This window comes from Schistocerca americana, chromosome 3, assembly GCF_021461395.2.
Source record: "Schistocerca americana isolate TAMUIC-IGC-003095 chromosome 3, iqSchAmer2.1, whole genome shotgun sequence".
Taxonomy (NCBI): Eukaryota; Metazoa; Arthropoda; class Insecta; order Orthoptera; family Acrididae; genus Schistocerca; species Schistocerca americana.
The window spans coordinates 250,375,558-250,391,482 of NC_060121.1; the positions used below are offsets into that span (position 1 = coordinate 250,375,558).

The 15,925-nt window shown below is 44.6% G+C and overlaps 1 non-coding gene across 1 annotated transcript; it reads left to right on the forward strand.

Moving 5' to 3' along the window:
- The first annotated feature begins 392 nt into the window (after nt 1–392).
- Trnat-cgu lies at nt 393–467 on the forward strand. The gene has a single exon. It is a non-coding gene; the product is annotated as a tRNA-Thr (tRNA).
- Nucleotides 468–15,925: the final 15,458 nt, after the last annotated feature.

Here is a 15,925-nt window from a genome sequence, read left to right on the forward strand (position 1 = left end):
TTAAAGTTAAGTATTCCAAGAACTACGTTCTTTTCTTATTAGAATCACTCCTTTAATTGTTCCAGACCTCACGCCAATCTGCGTGAGCTTAAACGCGTGCCTTTCGGCTACCTCCGAGTAGCTTGGCTGTCTTGCCAAGTCACTACATGCAGTACGCCTGCGTATTCAGTATACTTATATAGTTCTGGCAATACCGGCCATGACCTTCTTCGTCTGTGCGGATGCACACATATTCCCCGTACTCTTACGGGACTTGGTAAGAATGTCTTCCACGAGTAATGAGTGTGGGAGGGTGGGACACTACGAATGTAGTGTGTGGGCATAAAAGGTGAGAATGTGGGTCTCGCGGGAGGCGTGCGCGAGATAGCCCCTGCAGTCGCACTATCCTCTGTGCCCTCGGTGGCTCAGATGGATAAAGTGTCTGCCTCGTAAGCAGGAGATCCCGGGTTCGAGTCCCGGTCCGGGCACACATTTTCACCTGTCCCCGTTGATATATATCAACGCCCTTCAGCAGCTGAAGGTCTTAACATAATTCTAATCGTGTATTCAGTCGTCATAAGCCTGCATTAATTTACATGTGTCTAGCAAAGCCCTAACGTAATTGCCACCTAATCCACCGATGCTGCTGTGCAATCTCATCATAATCACGAGTACACGAGATGACTTCAAATGTGTATGTGGAGGTCAACAGGAATCCGATTGCTACCGATCTGTTAGCAGAGAGAGGAGACAGTGCGCTCCGAAAAACTCTCTACGTATTAATACTCGCTAAAAAAAATTCAGCCAAAGACACAATTTTTCCTGAAGAGTCAAAGAAACTGACCTGCCTAATATCGTGTAGGGCCTCCGCGAGAGCACGCAGAAGTGCCGCAGCACGACGTGGAATGGACTCGACTAAAATCTGAATTAGTGCTGGAAGGAATTAATTGACACTATCAATCCTGCTAGGTTGTCCATGAATAGGTAAGTGTAGGGAATGGAGATTTCTTCTGTACAGCACGTTGCAAGGCATCCCAGATTTGCTCAATAATGTTCACGTCTCTGGAGTTTGGTGGCCATTGGAAGTGTTTAAACTCAGAAGAGTATACCTGCACCCACTCTGTGGCGATTCTTGACGTGTGGGGTGCTTACGTACGTGTCACCCGTCAGAGTCGTATCTAGATTTATCAAGGATCCTATATCACTCCAACTGCACACGCCCCACAACATTAGAGTCTCCAACAAGTTCTGAAAAGAGACTCGTCCGACCAGACAACCCGTTTCCAGTCATCAACAGTCCAATGCCGGTGTTGACGGGTCCGAGCGAGGCGCAAAGCTTTGTGTCATGCAGTCATCAAGGGTACACGAGTGGACCTTCGGCTCCAAAAGCCCATGTCGATTATGTTTCGTTGCATGGTTCGGACGCTGAAACTTGTTGATGGCGCAGCACTGAAATCTTCAGCAATTTGCGGAAGAGTTGCACTTCTGTCACGTTAAACGATTCTCTTCAGCCGTCGTTGGTCCCATTCTTGCAGGATCTTTTTGCTGCCGCAGCGATGTCGGAGATTTGATGTTCTGCCGGATTCCTGATACTCATGGTACACACGTGAAATGGTCGTAGGGCAAAACCCTCACTTCATCGCTACCTCGGAGATGCTGTGTTCCATCGCTCGTGCGGCAACTATAACACCACGTTCATACTCACTTAAATCTTGATAACCTGCCATTGTAGCACCAGTAACCGATCTAAGTACTGTGCGAGACACTTGTCTTATGAGTTGCCGACCACGGCGCCGTATTGTGCCTGTTTACATATCTCTGTATTTGAATTAGCATGCCTATACCAGTTTCTTTGGCGCTTCAGTGTAGCTTCTACCAATAGTATTTGCAGTTTTACTCCCAGCAAGTGTCATAAAAAAACATAGTTTCCAGAATTCTCGGCCTAGAGAAACTCGTGCTTGTACGTCAGCCAATAACCGGTCGTTTCTCATCAAATAATTTTGAAACTGCTCTCTGGTTTTTCACGAGTGCTCGGGATGCTTCTTTCTGCTTGTGAATGGCGAAATTCTTCCCATCGCATAGTCGCCTCTGCACCTGATTGTAAACAACTAAACACAGGAAGTCTTTCGGAACGCTTTACGTGCTTTCAGACCAAGGGTAAAGATAGCATCTACAGACATGCCCTCCCTCGTTTCCGTCTCCTTCGAATTAGACGGACACTCAACAAAGCATAAGAAACGTGCCGTCTTCTCGTCGGTGAGCTGCACAGTAAAAGTAGGTCACTCCTTCGCTGGGAAGATTCGCTACGGTGTCGTCTTAATGGAGGGCGAGTCTGCCAGTGTCGTCCCGTAACTGGCGAAAGCTGGCCTTCGCCGAACCGTTACGCCACACCTGAATGCGTCTGCGCTGATTACCTGCTGTGCCCTAAAACTGCGTGTCCGGCCGTCGATGCCTGTGTGTCCAGGGGTCGGCCGTGCCGCTAGTCGGGCTTCTTGCTCCAACAGTTCATTAAAAGCTGCGTCTCACAACCGAAATCTAACCTCTATGTGAGAGCATATCGTTAATTAGAGAATAAGATGGTGATGTGACCTTACAATCACTTCTACTTCACTCTTATTCAATCAGAGAAAGTTTCGCTCGATTGCAACATGATTTGTCGAATTATTAATAGGATTTGGATAGCAGAAAGCGGAAACAAATGAAGGAAGGCAGGCTTGGGAAGGCCTGACGCTTCTCAGTGTTACTTGGCCACCCCTAGTGCCGAATTTTCCGATTTTCTCAGTGCAGTTCACGTCAACCACAATAGCAGCTTCTAACATTATACGTCACGTTTCTATACACGTTTTCAGTCGGTTAGATAGGTTTCAGTGCTGGCGCTGGAGGCAAAGACTCAGAGCTAGACTCCGCATTAATTGTGTTTATACAGTGTCTTACGTTTCGTGTATCGTTACAAAAATTGGGAGCACATTCCCAAAACACTGCAAATGGCCATAAGCCACCTAACTTAAACACTGTACTGTGCTCATGACATAAAGGGAGAACGTTATATTACTGCCAAACAATCTTCGGTTTTGTTGTGGCACAGTCTGATCCCTCATTACTTGAACTGTGGTAAGTGACGGACTATTTAGTAGTGTTGGGTTAACTTTTGATAGTATCTGTTAGAGGAAGAAGGATTTATTGTAAAAGACAGCAAGAATGAATACTACGTAATATTGAAAGGCGAAAATAATATAAACTATGAATAATGTTATTTTTTTGAAGAGAAGAAGTTTGAGATAAGACTTCAGCACTTGGCAGCTAGTTTGTCGGAATGATTATTGTCAGCTAATTAACTTTGTTCACTTGCTCAGAGCTGAGAAAAGGCCACCTCACTTCCCTGTGCCACGCATCAACATATCAGCTGATTACGCTGTTTGGTTTTTGTAGAAATTCTCTGTTAACATTATACCCTTTTCATCATTGTCCGCTGTGTGAAGCATAGTATTGTTCAAAAAATTCAAATGTGTGTGAAATCTTATGCGACTTAACTGCTAAGGTCATCAGTCCCTAAGCTTACACACTACTTAACCTAAATTATCCTAATGACAAACACACACAACCACGCCCGAGTGAGGACTCGAACCTCCGCCGCGACCAGCCGCACAGTCCATGACTGCAGCGCCCAAGACCGCTCGGCTAATCCCGCGCGGAATAGTATTGTTCAGACCAATGACGTGTATAAAGATCACGCCAAGTTTTAGCCTGTCTGTTTGAGTACATACTTCATTCTAAAGTCGTTGTCTTGGAATATCATTTCACAGGAATAGTTACTCTCCCCATCCCACTGTTTAAAGAAGGTTTACCGTTACGCATTACCCCATTACACCATATAGTATGCAACAGTTTGAACATTGTTTGTAAATTTTATTTAAAAACAGAAATCTATCTTAGCCGCTTACCTGTTGTGCTTTCGAAAAACATGCATAATGTTTTCAAGACGCGAGACACGTGGAAATGTTCGTTCAGATAACATCACCGACATCATCATCATGTTACAAATTTTTTAAGGAAATAGTAGGCAAGGGAGGTAGAGGAGGTCATTCTAAATATCTGTACCAATTTTTGAGAGTTTAATTTCAGTCATTTAGGAGAAAAGTGTACCTGAATAATGAAAATTCAAGTTTTCGGTAAATCGCAAAAGAAGATTAACAGATATGCTAATTTACCACCACGCTCGTTTAGAACACTCCGGCTGCATACGTCAGTTGTCCTCCTTTCTCCTTATCCTCCACACTCTTTCTCTTCATTCTTTTCTTTATCCTTGACTCCTTGGTAGCAGCTTCTGGAGCTGTCTCTGCTTTGTTTACCCGCCGCTTATCAATATCAGTTAGAGCTGAAGCCATATCCCTTCCCACCTGGGTGTTCAGTTTCTTCATAACATTGATCTTTGAAATTGCACCATCATTGAATGTTATTATTGCATCCATTACAACAATCTTCAGCACCGTCAGCCTAACAAATAGAGTTTTGGGTATTCTCTCCCACTAGTCGGTAATATTGAGTCAAAGAATCAATTTCACTTTTTGCAAGACGATCGGGACCACCTACGTGTCTTCTGTCTGACAGTTTTTTTTTCCAATTAAGTCTTTACATATTTTTCTCAGCTAAGCTCCCATTCTTTTTTGTACATGTCCAACACATTGAAGTTTTCTGTCAGAGTGCCCCATATGGTCTGGCATTAACAACAGTAGTGTGTCCCTTACAGTCTCCATCCCCTAGGTAATCTCACACCACAACTGACCTCTGATCTTCTAAAAACTTTTGGGACTCCTTTCGTTTCCATGTTTCCACTTGGGCCATCAAAGTTCTTAATACAAACATGGATGCCAATAAATTTACTTTAACAACCCTGGCAGTGCTTTGCTGGACATTCATAATCTAGTATCTTACCAGTTTCATTAAATGTGGTAATCACAACCCCATTCAGAGAAGTATGACCTCTCTTCTGCCAAGATCCATCAAATGCTGCTACAGTGTCTGTATTCTGACAAGGCTACTGCTTCTTCTGCTGCTCTTTTCAGTGAATGTTCACTTACACCACATAAAGCATTATGTATTAATTTACTGTATCTGCCCAACCTCAGAGGAAGTGGAGGCAAATCCATCACTGCGCAAAAAGTCTGGGCAGCTCTCCTTCCCCTTCCAATACATCGCATTGCATAAGAAAGCTGAATATTTGCACAGTAATGTCGACTACCAGTTACTGGCGATGTCATAGTATCACTGTGCATCTTACACGAGTTACAGGCAACCACTAACCGACTTGAAAGACCCTTCCTTGTTGAAATGTCCTCAGAAACATCAATACTATCTTTACAATTACAGTACTTACATTTCACAGCACTTTTCAAAAGTCTTGACAGCATATTTTGATTCACAATAACATTTCCGTCGTTATTGCTGCTCAATATAACTAGGCTTGTTCTTATTACATTCAGAAGGCGAAAGCTTACGTCTAGAAGCACTGGCTGTAGACTCAATTTCCGCGGGCGACTTTTGAAGCAACTGATATGTATTATTCGGTTGTGTTTTGGAACTGGTTGTACACGAAACTTCCGTTTGGGGCTAAATTTCTTTACTCTCGGCATTTGTTGCACAGGAAACACACACAAAAACAAAACAACACAATAACTACAAAACCACATGCGTAAGAAATTCCGAAATCATATATTCTCATATCTTTGTTTACATTCGAACCATAGCCTTCTAGACACGCCTGCACTTTGGTTCTGGAAGTCAGTGCCTTCTAGAATACACCAGTGTTAAGGATCTGTACCTAAGGACGGAAAAAAAGGAAGAACAAAATAGTGCATCACGTATTCCGACGTACTTCAAACGGAGAGATAGGCGTGGCCTCTGTGCAACGTTACATTCAACCTAAATTTTAGAACGAACGGAAAATGATAATGCCGATGAACTATACATTTTTTAAATCAGCATGAAATACTCTTTTCTTTAGACCAAGAAAACGTTTTTCAAATATTTGGTCTTTTTCACGAGCATGTCCCCTTAAGTTGGATAACAGTTTGTGGATACATAATTATGGCAATACGTGAACGTTTTATACAGTGGCAGGTAAATTTGGCCTAAATTTCATACAGAAACACACAGTGGCGAACTAACAACGCTTACATGCTTGGTGAGATACTCAGTTTTATTTCTCACGTACATTTCAATTCAGTTCCTATTTTGCTACGCCCACTATAGATCGCTACACTTCAAAGTAAGTGTTAACTGCCCAGGTGATTTTAATGTAATGCCACTTTCTGAATCAAGGGGCTACGTGGATAAAAATTAGAAAACATTCTACTGCTCAGCTCGTGTGCGCAGCTCGGACGCCATTATGGTGCAGGACTGTTCCTAGACAAGTCGTGGGCAAGCGACAAGAAGCTTTTTCCAAATATATTTAATCCAGATAGGAATCATCCAGAAGGTAAAAGAAGATGTAAAGCAGCATCTCTTATTAAAAAAACTGCCTGTAATATTAAGTCTGTTTCAAATAAGATCTATTGTTGAACTACATGAATGCTAGTTATAAATCTTTCAGCTACCAGCTGAATAGTATCCATCAGGTCGGTCAACAGAACAACTAGTGACATCTGTGAGTATATGAAATATGCTTACATTTAAAAAATATTAAAGGAACGAGGCTAAGAGAACCAGTCTTCGTGAGGCTTTGTAAATCGGAATATAATTCGTATTATTTCATCTTTAAAAAAGTATTTATGTAGTCTACTTATACACAATAATCACCGACAGTCCATAACAAAATTTGTTCCTGGCAAAATCTTCGAGATCGCCTGGAGACGTGGAGCTAATCTAGGAAAAGCTGTGAAGGGAGGGATTTGAGTGCAGGGAAATTTTTTCTTTCAATCCCAACAAAATACCGTCATACAAATTCTTTCCTTGGTCCACATTTCTGCATCATCAGTCTCGCTCTGTTGCCACAGAATCAGAAATAAACCCTTGACCTGCAACTCCTTCTAATCCTCAAAAAAATTGGGGAAGTCAGAGCTCAGTATCGTCGTCATTGTCACCAATTTCTTCTATTATACCAATCCCAAGGAGAATCGCCGTGCCACTCGTGCGAGAAGAGAGAAAAATTCAGCTTGTCAACTGACTTCAACATTTCATCTCTGTCTTACAAAAGGGCAGAGTAAATTGCAACTTACAAACTCCCAAACAAAGGAGGTCAATAGCTGTAGAAATGCACTGATTGTTCACCAGAAACATTCAAATCGAGAAGAGAATTTATCTTCAACATCACCTGAAGCTAAGTTGGATAAATAAACCATACAATATGGTTTCTGCAACTTCAAATATTACGATCCTAGATCTGTGAACAAAGGTAATAGATTAGATCTGATAAGTGCTTGGCGTGGTTTCACGAAATTTGTGGTGGGGCTGCTGGTCGTAATCCATTCCGCTGTGCAAAATGCATGCAACAACTATTGGCACAGTTAAAAAGTGTAATCTTCTGTATTGTGCATAACCGTATACTGAGGTGACAAAAGTCATGGCATACCTTCTGATATCGTGTAGGACCTCCTTTTGCCTTGGGTATGGCATGGACTCAACAACTCGTTCCAAGTCACCTGCACAAATATTCAGCCATTCTGTCTCTATAGCCGTCCAGAATTGGGAAGGTGTTGCCCGTGCAGGGTTTTGTGCATTAGCTGACCTCTCGATTATGTCCCATCAATGATCAACGGGATTCATGTCGGGCGATCCGGGTGGCCAAATAATTCGCTCGAATTAACCAGAATGTTCTTCAAACTAACCGCGAATAATTGAGGCCTGGCGATATGGTGCATTGTCATCCATAATAATTCCATCGTTGCTTGGGAATGTCAAGTCCGTGAATGGCTGGCTGCAAATGGTTTCCCAGAAACCAAACATAAACGTTGCCAGTCAATGATCGACTGAGTTGGACCAGAGGACCCAGTTCATTCCATGAAAACATAGCCCACCACCAGCTTTCACAGTGCCTTGTCGACAACTTGGGTCCATGGCTTTGTGGGGTCTGTGCAACACCCTAAACCTGCCATCAGCTCTTACCAACTGAAATCGGGACTCATCTGACCAGGCCATGGTTTCTCATTCGTCTTCGTTCCAACGACATGGGTACGAATCCATGAGAGGTGCTGCAGACGATGAAGTGCTGTCAGCAAAAGCACTTGCGCGGGTGGTCTGCTCCCATACCCCATCCCATACCCCATCCTATAGCCCATTAACACCAGACTCCACCGCACTGCCCTAGCGGCTACGTCCGTCCTAAGTCCCACACTGATTTCTGCGGTTATTTCACACAATGTTGTTTATTGTCAGCACTGACAACTCTAGGCAAAAACTGCTGCCCTCAATTGTTAAGTCAAGGCCGTCGACCACTCCGTTGCCCGTGGTGAGAGATAATGCTGAAGTGTGGCATTCTCGGCATATTCTTCTCACTGTGGACCTCAGGATATTGGATTCCCTAACGATTTCAGGAATAGAATGTCACATGCGTCTAGCTCCAACTACAATTCCCCGTTCACTGTAAGTTAATTCCCGTCAGACGGGCATAAACATATCGGAAACCTTTTCATGTGTATCACCTCAGTGCAAATGACTGCACCGTCAACGCACTACCCTTTTTTACGTTCTGTACGCGATACCACCGCTATCTGTATATTTGCATACAGCTATCATATGACTTCTGTCACATCACTGCATGGCAGTTTACAATGATTATATTTTAAATTGTATTGTTTGTAATGACGAAGAATAGACCTTGGAGCTATGTGCCTTTACATACAAAACTTATATACTGAAGCGCCAAAGAAACTGGTATAAGCACACGTATTCTAATGCAGTGATATGTTAACAGGCAGAATACGGTGCTGCAGCCATCAACGCATATATAAGACAAGTGTCTGGCGCAGTTGTTAGATCGGTTACTGCTGCTACAATGGCAGGTTATCAAGTTTTAAGTGACGTTGAACGCGGTGTAATAGTCGGTGCACGAGCCATGGGACACAGCGATGAAGTGAGGATTTACCCCTACGACCGTTTCACGTGTCTACCGCGAATATGAGGAATCCGGTAGAACATCAAATCCCCAACGTCACAGCGGCCGCAAAATGATCCTTCAAGAACAGGACCAAAGACGACTGAAGAGAATCGTTCAACGTGACAGAAGTGCAACCCTTCCACAAACTGCTGCAGATTTCAATGCTGGGCCATCGACAAGTGTCAGTGTGCCAACCATTCAACGAAATATCATCGATATGGGCTTTCGGACTCGAAGGCTTGATGACTGCACGACACAAAGCTTTACGCCTCGCCTGTGCCCGTCAACACCAACATTGGATTGTTGATGACTGGAAATACGTTGCCTGGTCTGACGAGTCTCGTTTCAAATTGTATCGAAGATACGACCCTGACAGGTGACAACTACGTAAGCACCCTGTCTCATGACCTGCATCCATTTATGCTCTTTGTACATTCCGATAGACTAGGGCAATTCCAGCAGGATAATGCGACACTCCACACGTACAGAATTTCTACAGAGTGGCTCCAGGTTCACTGTTCTGAGTTTAAACACTTCCGCTGGCCACCAAACTCTCCTGACATGAACATTATTGAGGATATATAAGAAACTATCAGCCTCGATTGCGGTTATGAAACCAACCTTTACCTAGGTTTCAGCCCAAATAATTGAGCCTTCTTCTGAACATATACCTGACTGTATAATTTATCTAAGACGGCATGGTCTAGAAATAAAATTGAAATAGCCTGAATAGGCGTAGTCACATACTCAGGCTGTTTTAATTTTATTTCTAGACCATGCCCTCTTAGATAAATTATACAGTCAGGTATATCTTCTGAAGAAGGCTCAATTATTTGGGCTGAAACCTAGGTAAATGTGGGTTTCATTACCGCAGTCGAGGCTGATAGTTTCTGATATATTAGATTATCACGATTTCTGACTGGGCTGCAACGTTTAAAGTACAAAAATTATTGATGATACCTGTGATGCCTTGCAACGTGCTGTTCAGAAGAGATCTCCACTCCGTCGTACTCTTACAGATTTATGGACAGCCCTGCAAGATTCAGGCTGACAATTCCCTCCAGCACTACTTCAGGCATTAGTCGAGTCCATGCCACGTCGTGATGCGGCATGCTGTTTGCTCGCTGGAGCCCTACATGATATTAGGCAGGTGTACCAGTTTCTTTGGCTCTTTAGTGTAACTATGATCTATTCACCATTACCATTAAACGTGCCTATGGAAATACGGACTGCCCATTTCGGTGTCAAAATTTGGAATGATTGATTTATCCCCATCTTACCCTGATTCGTCTGCAGTCAGATCGCATTTCTAAATTCATTCAGGATCGAAATACTGTTTATGTGAGGAGATAATTTTCAGATCATGGCATATCCAGATTGACTTTCACATGAAATTTAAATTCAGGACGTAGCAGTTTACCTTAGAACTCCATCGATATTGTCAAGCCGGATACTAACCATCTCACAACCCTGCAACGAGACAACCACGGAACCGCTGGTTGTATCGCGAGAAGGGCAAGACAATTGCGGTGCGCGAGCTAGCGGTAAGTGAGAACTTTTCGCGACGCCACTAATTGTGCCACTGGGGAGTGTGCCGGCATCGGGCAGGCCAGGGGTGGGGAGGAGAGGGGTAGCAATAAAAGAGAGCGCCCCGCGCCGCGATATGAGGCCGCTATATTGGCGGCCACTCGGCCAGCCCGCTGCCGCTCGCTGTTTAATATAAGCCGGGCCGGGCCCGCAGCTTTAATACAAAGCGCCGAGTGGGCGCTCGGTAAACAGCCAGCGCTCGCCCCGTCTTCATCTGCACCGCAGCGCTGGTGGACTGCAGCCCTAGCGCTGGCGGCTCCTTCCACCGTCATACCACCTGAACCACAGACACGACACTGCTGTTGAGGCCTTCCATGTTTTACCGCTGTTCGTAACGTGACACCAAAGCTTCATAACAACTCCAGCGGTACCTAAAACTACAAATAAATCTCAAATGTGTGTGAAATCTTATGGGACTTAAGTGCTAAGGTCATCACTCCCTAAGCTTACACACTACTTAACCTAAATTATCCTAAGGACAAACACACACATCCATGCCCGAGGGAGGACTCGAACCTCTTCCGGGACCAACCACACAGCCCATGACTGGAGCGCCCTAGACCGCTCGGCTAATCCCGCGCGGCACAAATAAATCTTTAGGATGCACTGTCCTCTAGTAACGGGTGGTCAAAATTAAAGTGCAGCTACTCCCGGAGGTCCAGTGTGGGCTGTAATTACACTACTAGCCATTAAAATTGCTACACCAAGAAGAAATGTAGATGATAAACGGGTGTTCATTGGACAAATATACTATACGTGAACTGACATGTGATCACATTTTCACGCAATTTGCGTCCGTAGATCCTGAGAAATCAGTACTCAGAACAACCACCACTGGCCGTAATAACGGCCTTGATACGCCTGGGCATTGAGACAAACAGAGCTTGGATGGCGTGTACAGGTACAGCTGCCCATGCAGCTTCAACACGATACCACGGTTCTTCAAGGGTAGTGAAAGGCGTATTGTGATGACCCAGTTGCTCGGCCACCATTGACCATACGTTTTCAATTGGTAAGAGATCTGCAGAATGTGCTGTCCAGGGCTGCAGTCGAACATTTTCTGTATCCAGAAAGACCCGTATAGGACCTGCAACATGCGGTCGTGCATTATCCTGCTGAAATATAAGGTTTCGCAGGGATCGAATGAAGGGTAGAGCCACGGGTCGCAACGAATCTTAAATGTAACGTCCACTGTTCAAAGTGCCGTCAACGCGAACAAGAGGTGACCGAGATGTGTAACCAATGGCACCCCATACCATCACGCCGGGTGATACGCCAGTATGGCGATGACGAATACACGCTTCCAATGTGCGTTCACCGCGATGTCGCCAAATACGGATGCGACCATAATGATGCTCTAAACAGAACCTGGATTCATCCGAAAAAATGACTTTTGCCGCTCGTGCACGCAGGTTCGTCGTTGAGTACACCATCGCAGGCGCTCCTGTCTGTGATGCAACGTCAAGGGTAACCGCAGCCATGGTCTCGGAGCTGATAGTCCATGCTGCTGCAAACGTCGTTCAACTGTTCGTTCAGATGGTTGTTGTCTTGCAAACGTCCCCATCTGTTGACTCAGGGATCGAAACGTGGCTACACGATGCGTTACAGCCATGCGGATAAGATGCCTGTCATCTCGACTGCTAGTGATACGAGGGAGTTGGGATCCAGGACGGCGTTCCGTATTACCCTCCTGAACCCACCGATTCCATAGTCTGCTAACAGTCATTTTATCTCGATCAACGCGAGCAGCAATGTCGCGATACGGTAAACCGCAATCGCGATAATCTACAATCCGACCTTTATCAAAGTCGGAAACGTGATGTTACGCAAAAAATGGTTCAAATGGCTCTGAACACTATGGGACTTAACATCTGAGGTGATCAGTCCCCTAGAACTACATAAACCTAACTAACCTAAGGACATCACACACATCCACGCCCGAGGCAGGATTCGAACATGCGGCCGTAGTGGTAGCGCGGTTCCAGACTGAAGCGCCTAGAACCGCTCGGCCACAGCGGCCGGCTGTGCTAACACAGGGTCGACCACGGCGTGCCGAAGTTTATGCGGGACGTTGTGTGCGGGCCACTGCGAGCCGAGAATCGGCCTATCTCGACTTTGCTAGCGATCTATCGTCACAAGCCTTGAAAAATTAATGAGAATTACAAAAGAGAGGGATGGGAATTCTTAGTATATACAGTGAAGTGCCAAAGAAACTGGTAAAGGTATGCATATTCAAATAAAGAGATATGTAATCAGGCAGAATAAGGCGATGAGGTCGGCAACGCCTAAGTAAGACAACAAGTGTCTGACGTAGTTGTTAGATCAGTTACTACTGCTACAATGGCTGGTTATCAAGATGTGAGTCTGAACGTGGTGTTATAGTCGGCACACGAGTGATGGGGCACATCATCTTCTAGGTAGCGATGAAGTGGGGATTTTCCCATGCGACCATTTCACGTGTGTACCGTGAATATCATCGCATTCCCTCCAGCACTACTTCATACATCAGACCAGTTCGTGCCACGTCGTGTTGCGGCACTTCTGCGTGCTCGCGGGGTACGAACTCGATATTAGGCAGGTGTACCAGTTTCTTTGGCTCTTCAGTGTATTGTTCAGTCACATAACCGACGGGAGGACGACGGTTCAATCCCGCGTCCGGCCATCCTGTTTTAGGTTTTCCGTGATTTCCCTAAATCGCTCCAGACAAATGCCGGGATGGTTCCTTTGAAAGGGCACGGCCGACTTCCTTCCCCGTCCTTCCCTAATCCGATGAGACCGATGACCTCGCTGTCTGGTCTCCTTCCCCGAAACAACCAACCAACCACATAACCGACGGGTACCGCAAATTCGCTATTATGCAGACGCATGACCGACGGGTACTGCAAATTTGGCATGGAACGATACTACAATACGATGCAGAAAGAATTTAAAGGTTTAGCTGACAATGAAAGAGCAAAAAATTACAATCGTCAATACAGGGGATTCACTGTTCTGTTCATCAAGTAGCACTTTGTACCAAATGTGAATGACTGCAGCACCTGAATAATTAAGTGGTATGAATAGTAAAATTTTTGAAGCCGCATGCATTATTCGAATGTCGGTTATAACAGTTTAGACGGAACTCAACGAAGAGTACGGTGACCTTATATATTACTGCACAAGTACGTTTGTTGAGTCAAGGAGCATGCCTGGAACGATTTTCCTATTTAAAACTTTCTATTGTTGAAGTTAAGAAGGAAAAGGAGTGCAGGAACGAAAATTAGATCACTTGGAATGGATTGTAGACCTCACATTTTAACTGGATTGACTGTACACAGTAAAACATTGCGAGGTGATGCACTTAAAAATAAAATCGGGTTCTGAAAGGGACACACCTTCCAGTTGCCTAAGCATCCTTCCGTTACATAAAATGCGAGATCTGAAGAAATCACTGTGGTCTTGAAAGAATTACAAGGAGAGTTTCCTAAATGTTTTGAGGACACTGCCAACCTCACAGCTGTTTTCGAGCCGTTGTCGAGACCGTTTGCCGTTTCAATTGGAAGCGGCCCTGAGCATGTGCGGATTTAACTGACTTGCAGGGTAATGCTCGTTTTAATGACTAATCCTTTTACGTTAAAACTGTACAGGATGTCTACATTACTTTTTTCAGGTAGAGCTTCCAAGTCTCCATAATGAAGTCGCAAAGTGCTACAATATTTCGATCGACAAATTTGTGTGAAAGACCTTTTTCCGATTATGAAATTAAACAAGTCACGATTGCGTGGCTTGCCCCCCCCCCCCCCCCCCTTCTTGCAGCGGTGTACCGTAGGTCTCTAGAAGAGCGTAGCGTTCCAAAAGATTGGATTAGGGCACAGGTCACCCCTGTTTTCAAGATGGGACGTCGAACAGATGTGCAGAACTATAGAGCTATATCTCTAACGTCGATCAGTTGTAGAATTTTGGAACACGTATTATGTTCGAGTATAATGACTTTTCCGGAGACTAGAAATCTATTCTGTAGGACTCAGCATGGGTTTCGACAAAGATGATCGTGTGAAACCCAGCTCGCGCTATTCGTTCACGAGACTCAGAAGGCCATAGACACGGGTTCCCAGGTAGATGCCGTGTTTCTTGACTTCCGCAAGGCGTTCGATACAGTTCCCCACAGTCGTTTAATGAACAAAGTAAGAACATACTGACCATCAGAGCAATTGTGTGATTGGATTGAAGTGTTCCTAGATAACAGAACTCAGCATGTCATTCTCAATGGAGAGAAGTCTTCTGAGGTAAGAGTCATTTCAGGTGTGCCGCAGGGGAGTGTCGTAAGACCTTTGCTATTCACAATATATATAAATGAACTTGTGGATAACATCGGAAGTTCACTGATGCTTTTTGCAGATGATGCTGTAGTATCTCGAAAGGTTGTAACAATGGAAAATTGTACTGAAATGCAGGAGGATCTGCAGCGAATTGACGCGTGGTGCAGGGAATGGCAATTGAATCTCAATGTAGTCAAGTGTAATGTGCTGCGAATATATAGAAAGAAAGATCCTTTATCATTTAGCTACAGTATAGCAGGTCAGCAACTGGAAGCAGTTAATTCCATAAATTATCTGGGAGTAGGCATTAGGAGTGATTTAAAATGGCATGACTATATAAAATAAATCGTCGGTAAAGCAGATGCCAGACGGAGATTCATTAGAAGAATCCTAAGGGGATGCAGTCCGAAAACTAAGGAAGTAGGTTACAGTACACTTGTTCGCCCACTGCTTGAATATTACTCACCGGTGTGGGATCCGTACCAGATAGGGTTGATAGAAGAAAAATGGCCCTGAGCACTATGGGACTTAACATCTTAGGTCATCAGTCCCCCAGAACTTAGAACTACGTAAACCTAACTAACGTAAGGACATCACACACATCCATGCCTGAGGCAGGATTCGAACCTGCGACCGTAGCAGTCCCGCGGTTCCGGACTGCAGCGCCTAGAACCGCACGACCATCGCGGCCGGCTACTGTTGATAGAAGAGATAGAGAAGATCCAGCGGAGAGCGGCGTGCTTCGTTACAGGATCATTTAGTAATCGCGAAAGCGTTACGGAGATGACAGATAAACTCCAGTGGAAGACTCTGCAAGAGAGACGCTCAGTAGCTCGGTACGGGCTTTTATTGAAGTTTCGAGAACATACCTTCACCGAGGAGTCAAGCAGTATATTGATCCCTCCTACGTATATCTCGCGAAGAGACCATACGGATAGAATCAGAGAGATTAGAGCCCACACACAGGCAT